This window comes from Onychomys torridus, chromosome 2 (genome assembly GCF_903995425.1).
Source record: "Onychomys torridus chromosome 2, mOncTor1.1, whole genome shotgun sequence".
NCBI classification, from domain to species: domain Eukaryota; kingdom Metazoa; phylum Chordata; class Mammalia; order Rodentia; family Cricetidae; genus Onychomys; species Onychomys torridus.
The window spans coordinates 73,201,991-73,208,993 of record NC_050444.1 but is presented as its reverse complement, the minus strand read 5'-3'; positions in this window follow the sequence as shown (position 1 = coordinate 73,208,993).

Genomic DNA, 7,003 nt, shown 5'->3' with positions numbered 1-7,003 from the left:
CTCATGTTAATTATAATCCCCATTTCTGTAACCGGCCATGTGGCCTCAGCTAGTGTTCATAACTGCCTTCCTCTACTACCTGTCCTGTACCTCCTCCACCCTCAGCAAGGATCTCAGCAGGTCTTAGCTCCTTTCCTGGAGGAGTGACCCACACCTTCATTCCTGAAGGGTTCATGCCCTTTGGAGTCCTGCCTGGATTAGGTTCTTGTAGTTTCCCAGACTTTAATCACAGGACATGGTAGCATCAAGAGATGCCCTAGAGGATCTCCTACTTTCCAGACGTAATCTTTCTTATCTCCATTGTGGAGAGGTAACCCAGCTTTCCTATGGTAATCTGGATCTATCACCCCTCCTAATACTTTATTTGTTTCTTAGCCTTTTGCCTTACAGGCATCAGAAGCCCAAGGTGGCCAGGGAAATGTCTGAGCTTTCAGTTCAATGGAATGTTTGTAGTAGATCCTGGCAGGAGTGCTCCCCACTTAGGTTTACTTCTGGGCCAGCAGAACCTAAGGTTGTGGGAACAGGAAGCAAAAAATTTCCTAGTAGGTCACTAGGGGTGGTAGTGAGTGGAACTATTCACTCTCTGTTTCCTAGACTTGTTGATGCAGGCTATCAGAGAAACCATAACATATATTGGATGCTGATTCAAAGCATACATTCCCTTCTGGAGAACCTTGCCTCAGCCCTTTATGCTATTGTCACCTAATTGGTGTGGTGACTGTGTCTTCAGAAGGCCATTCTATCTTTCTATCAGGCCAGCTGCTTCAGGATGGTGGAAACATGGTAAGGCTAGTGAATTCCATAATCATGAGCCTACTATTGCACTTCTCTGGCTGAGAAGTGAGTTCTTTTTTCAGAAGCAAAACAGTGTGAACACTATGATGGTAGATAACATGTAAGTCTACAGAAGGTGGTTTTGGCAGAAGCATTCCATGCAGGAAAGTGAAATCTGTAACCAGAATAACTATCTACTTCAGTAAGGACAAAGTGTTGTCCTTTCTATGGAGCAAGTGGTCCAATGTGGTTAATCTACCACTAGGAGGCTGGCTGATCATCCTGGGGAATGGTGCCATATCTGGGCCTCAGTGTTGATCTCTGCTGTTGGCAGATCAGGCACTCAGCAGCAGCTGTAGACAGGTCAGCCTTGGTGAGTGGGAGTCCATGTTGTTGAGCCCATGCATAACCCTCATCTTTCTTTGTTGTGTTGGCAAATTGGAAATCATATTCCAGATACTTAAAAAAATTATCCTTATACTTCTGTTGCTCTAGAACAAGTTCTGGAACTAAAATCTGCATTGATTAAGATTCTCTAGAGGAACAGAATACACACACACACACACACACACACACACACACACACACACACATGTACATAAAGGGGACTTATTGAGTGGCTTATAGTTTATTGGTCCAAGTAGTCCAACAATGGCTGTCAACCAATGAGAAGCCCAAGAATCCAATAGTTGTTCAATCCATGAGACTGGATGTCTCAGCTGGTCTTCAGTACACGCCAGAATCTGGAAGAAGTAGGTTCTAATGCCTGTGAATGAATGGATCTTCTTACCTTAAAAGATCTGGATTAAAAGTGTATTTTTCATCTCAGAATTTTTCAGCTCAAAATACCCACCAGATTAAAAGTGGGGCTTTCTATTTCCAATGACACAATAATAATAATAACATCCTTCTTCATATATGTACTCAGATGCCAGGGGTTAGTTCATTCCATGTGAAGTAAAATTGACAACTAAGGATAGCCATCATATGCAGAGTGCACTATAAATTCAACATTAAGAATTCAGAGTGGGATCATATAGAAGTGACAAAGAATTTTTTAGAGCTTTAGGTATATGACCTAATATGCCACAGATAGAGAAGAAATAGGAAAATGAAGCTGTTTCCCATGGGGATCTATTCCTTTTAGTTACAAACTGGCAATGTTCTTATGCATAGAATGAAGCTTTGTAGAGACAGCCCACCTGAGGGGAATTGGTTCTACCTTGTTTCAATACATGATTATGGTCTCTTGGAGTGAAAACTTGTTACTGTCAAATTGGCCATAAAATTATTTGGTTTTTCTATGAAAACAACGATAATAGGTTTACTGTGCAGCATATTACCTATTTTTGCCCCAATACATGAATTTCCTGTAAATTGTAAGCTTTCCAATCATTCATTTATTTAGTCACTCTAACCCATCAATATTTGTTAATCACTGACTTTGCCTCAGGTATTGTGATAATTATTTATGATATAAAATGGAAAAATCCCAAATAGGCTCAAGGAGCACGTGGTGTTATAAAATACAGGGCTAGAGATGATGGCACAAGTCAAGCCTGTAACTCTAGCTCGGGAGGCTGAGGAAAGAGCATTGGTATTGGTTCTAGAGTTAGGTCATATGCCAAGCCCATATTGAAAGAACAGACAAAAAAGGAAAGAAGGAAGAAATGAAAAGAAAAGAAAGTCAGACATGTAAACTGTGAACCAAAACATATTACAGCAACCTCTTATGGCCTTTGCTTTCATTCTCCATCCTTGGAAACTGGACCCATTATTGGGATTTGTTGGTGTGAGCACACAGTGATGAGTAGGCTTGAATTTGTTACTTTCTTTCTCCCTCCCTCCCTCTTTCCTTTTCTCTCTCCTTTCTCTTGTAGTGCTTGGATTGAACCCACTGAGCCACATCCCCAGACCTGGTCATAGTAATTTAAATGCTGTAATAATATCATTTTCATACAAAAGGATCTGATCTATTTTTCAAAAGCAAATAAAAGAGAATGATGAGAAAGAGGTGATCATGGAATGAGAAAAAAAAGTATATCATACTGGATATTTAAAGGTGGAAAAAGGAGATACTTAAGTATAAATACTCCAGAAATAGAATTAGAAGTAAAAATGAACTGCTTAATATAATCTGGGGAAGCCCTAAGGCTGGTTTTCTGTGGTCCCATGTCAGTGCACTTTAATCATGTCAATGACAATGCACTATCACATTTGGGGGTGAGTTCCATTTCTTTTAGCAGCATCATTGTTCTATGACTGGTAATGGATGAATGTAACCTAGCTAGTTCTCAGACTGAAATGGGCCATGATTACAACTGTAAGTAGATTTTTCTGTACTGCCAGCCAGCTCCCAAATAACCACATGGAGACTTCTTATTTATGAAAGCTTGGCTGATAGCTTAGGCTTGTTTCTAACTAGCTCTTATAACTAAAATTAATCCGTTTCTATCAATTTATGTGCTGCCATGTGGCTCATTACCTCATCTCTCTGTATTTACTCATGCTACTTCCTCTGCATCTGGCTGGCGACTCCACCTTCTTTTTCCCAACATCCTGTTTGCCCCTAAAATCCTGCTTAGCTACTCGCCATTTAGCTTTTTATTAAAGAAACCATAGTGACATATCTTCACATAGTATAAACAATATTCCACAACATATAACTCAATATATTACATGCTATTTAAGGAAATATGTAAAAATCTCCCTAGAAGCTGGAGTCACAAGAAAGGAAAGAGCTGCTTCTGCTTAGCTGAACTGAATATAAACAATTCCAGTGATCTTTTGTGGAAGAATTTTCCAGAAAAAGGAAAATAGCATGTGGCAAGAGATATAGAATGACCTTAAAAGTTGGAGTGATTGGAAGTTTAGTTTATGTTGTTCACATTGTGATGAGCAAAAGGTTGGAAAGACAATTTGGAGTCAAGTGAGGACTTCAGATGTTGAGACAAAAGGTCAATAGCTTTGTCTATTTCAGATGAGCATCCTTTGTTTTTTGGAATCTAGAAGGGTAATTAAGTGGTACAACAATGAAGATCAAATTCTAAGGAGTTAGATCTAGGATACCTCCAAGCTCTGAACTGACTTTACTACTGTGTTATATGCCCTGAAGTTCTAGATCATTTATTATTTAGGGAAAAACTATGAGTAATAGGATCCACTAAAGTTGCAAGAAAGAGACTATGATTTTGGGAGTTGGTGCTTTCTAGAGGAAAATTACTTCTGCACTGGTGTTGGAATGGTAAACCTCTTTCTGATAAAGTACCACAGTTGATCATTCATCCATTACCATGGCCTCTTTAGACACTAATACATTTCCTTTCTCCCTTCTTGTAGGCTTCATAGCAGTGAGTATTTGCCCAGTTCCCTATGGTTTTTGTTCCTTTCTTCAATGGTTGTGTATTTCTCAGTGCCATTTCTGACCCTTTGGCTTCATTTTTTTCCTTTAATAAATTGAAGCAATTGAGAATATGAATGAGAACATCACTCACTTTTAAGGTCCATGCAGATTCTTGCCTTTGTTAGGAAATAAGTGTTGTATCCTTGGTATTGTGAATGTGGTCTTACAGAGACTCAGAGTTCTATTAAGTACTTTGGAGGAGTTTTGATGTTTTCAGTTTTGGAAAATCAGGTTGGCTTAAATCTACAAACTTGATATTTTTGCTAGTAGTACATATCTCAGTTCAGTTCACTGTCTGTATAATGTTTAGCTCACTTATACAGTAACACAAATCTTGAATAATAAAAACAAACCCAGAGCCAGGTATTGGGGTGAACACTGAAAGATCAGAGAAACAGAACGAGCCATAGCTTACCTCACCTTGCCAGTTCCTTAACTGATTGTTTCCTCAAACTGGAAGCCTCTGAGTCCTCATCCAAATGGATCTCAGCTGAACTGCTGCTAAAAGCCTAAAAGCTTAACCAGACCTCTAATTCCCGATCCTCATGCCTTATGTATCTTTCTGCTTCCTGCCATCACTTCCTGGGATTAAAGGCCTGTGTCACCATGCCTGGCTGTTTCCAATATGGCTTTGAACTCACAGAGATCCAGAATGCTAGGATTAAAGGTGTGTGTGCCACCGTTTTCTGGCCTCTATGTCTATTGGTTTGTTCTGTTCTCTGACCCTAGATAAGTTTATTAGGGTGCACAATATATAGGGGGACACAATATATCACCGCACTGTACATGCATGGTACAGAAGACAACTGTTTTACATGTATGGTACAGGAGCCAACCAGAGAATGAGAGCCAAAGTTTTAAGCAGAATTTAGTGCTTCCTCTTTTGGCTTTCCTCCAGCTGGAATTCCTCCCTTACTTCACAGTGGCTGTTTACCCAGGATTTTGCCATCGTGCCCAGAAAGCATTCCAGTTCACTCTAAGTTTTCATTACTTCATTCCATGCTTAGTTCAATCAGTGGCCATGAAAATGAAATTTATGCAAAACTTTTACTTTTTCCTAGTGGTTCTTTTCCTTCCCTATTTCCATCTTCCTTTCTTCCTCTCATCCTCTGTCCCTTCCTTCCTCCCTCTCTATCCCTTCCTTCTTCCCCACTTCTCTTCTTCTTTGATACAGGGCCTCATATCTCATGTAGCTTAGGCTGATCTTGAATTTCTGCACCTCCTCCCGCCACCTTCCCAAGTTCTGAGATTATGGAGTGCACCACCATGCCTGGCATCCAAGTGAAATGACTGTGTTATTTTCTTTTTTTTTTTTAAATTATTAAGACATTTCCTATTCATGTTACATACCAATCACAGATCCTCCTCTCCTCCCTCCTCCTGTCCCCCAGCCTTCCCCCCCCATCCACCACCCATTCTCACCTCCTCCAAGGCAAGGCTTCCCACGGGGAGTCAGCAGAGTCTGGTACATTCAGTTGAGGCATTCCAAGCCACTCCCCTGCACCGATGCTCTGTAAGGTGTCCCACCATAGGCATTGGGCTCCAAAAAGCCAGCTCATGCACCAAGGACAGGTCCTGGTCCCACTGCCAGGAGGGCCCCTACACAGTTGAAGCTAAAAAACTATCTCGCCTATCCAGAGGGCCTAGTCCAGTCCCATGGGGGCTCCATAGCTATTGGTCCACAGTTCATGAGTTCCCACTAATTTGATTTGGTTGTGAAATGACTCTTTAAACATCTTTCCCTTTGCATGAAGCTCGTGTTTGTTACCTCTGAGATGTGTGAGTCTACTATGAATTCATTTGGAACAATGGATGAAGCAGAAATCACACGTGCCCTCTTCATATTTGTGTCTGAGCTTCCTTCTTTCCCCGTGACAGCCTCATTCCTTATTCAGTAACCTGAGCACAGAAAACAAAAAGTTAAACTATACTGACATTTGGAGTGGAGTATATTCATGATGGCAAAGGGATTAAAATCTTCCAGAGGCCAGAATTGAAGATAGCTTAAGGGTTAAATAATTTAAAATAATTCAGTGGTTGTAATTTGAACACCTTTCATCTGATGAAGGCTAAATGAGGCATTTTGTGAAAGCAAACAGTTCCCAGGAGAGTCTTGTTACATTTTATTTCTCCTCCATACAGTCTGGTTCTGTAGTCTCCTTCTTCTCCTGGTCCATTCCTTCCCTGACTAGGTAAAATGAAGGCTGCCTTTCAGAGTTTCTTTCCTTGAGCCATCCTTGAATTACTTTCAGCTAATGTTCCCTTTGCCCTGTGTTTTATTCAGATCACCCAGAACCTAAAAGTAACTATCTTATTTTCTGGAACCCTAAAAGCAAATGAGGAAGATTAGAGAGGAAATAAAAACATCATAGTTGGCCCTCCATATTTGCAGATTCCAGGCTTGGATTCAAGCAACTGTTGGTTCTAAGTATGTGAAAAAAAATGCATCTGTACTGCTTATGTACAGGCATTCTTGTCATTTCATATAACAAACGTACTATAATAACCATTCATATAACATTTGCATTGTATTAAGTATTATAACCGATTTAGAGGTGATTAAAATTCATTAGAAGTTATGGGTAGGCAGTTAAATGCAAATACTACATCATTTTCCATGATGGATTTGAACATTCTTTGATTATCTGTTTAGAGGTAGGGTGGGTCCTAGAATCATTGCTTTGTGGATACTGCTGTATGCATATATTTAAATAATGCATATTAAGTACCATTACATGTACTGGATAACATATACACATTATGCATTTCTTCTAAATCTCTTGTAATTTATTAAATCTGGTTGACAGCATAAAATATAATTTCCCC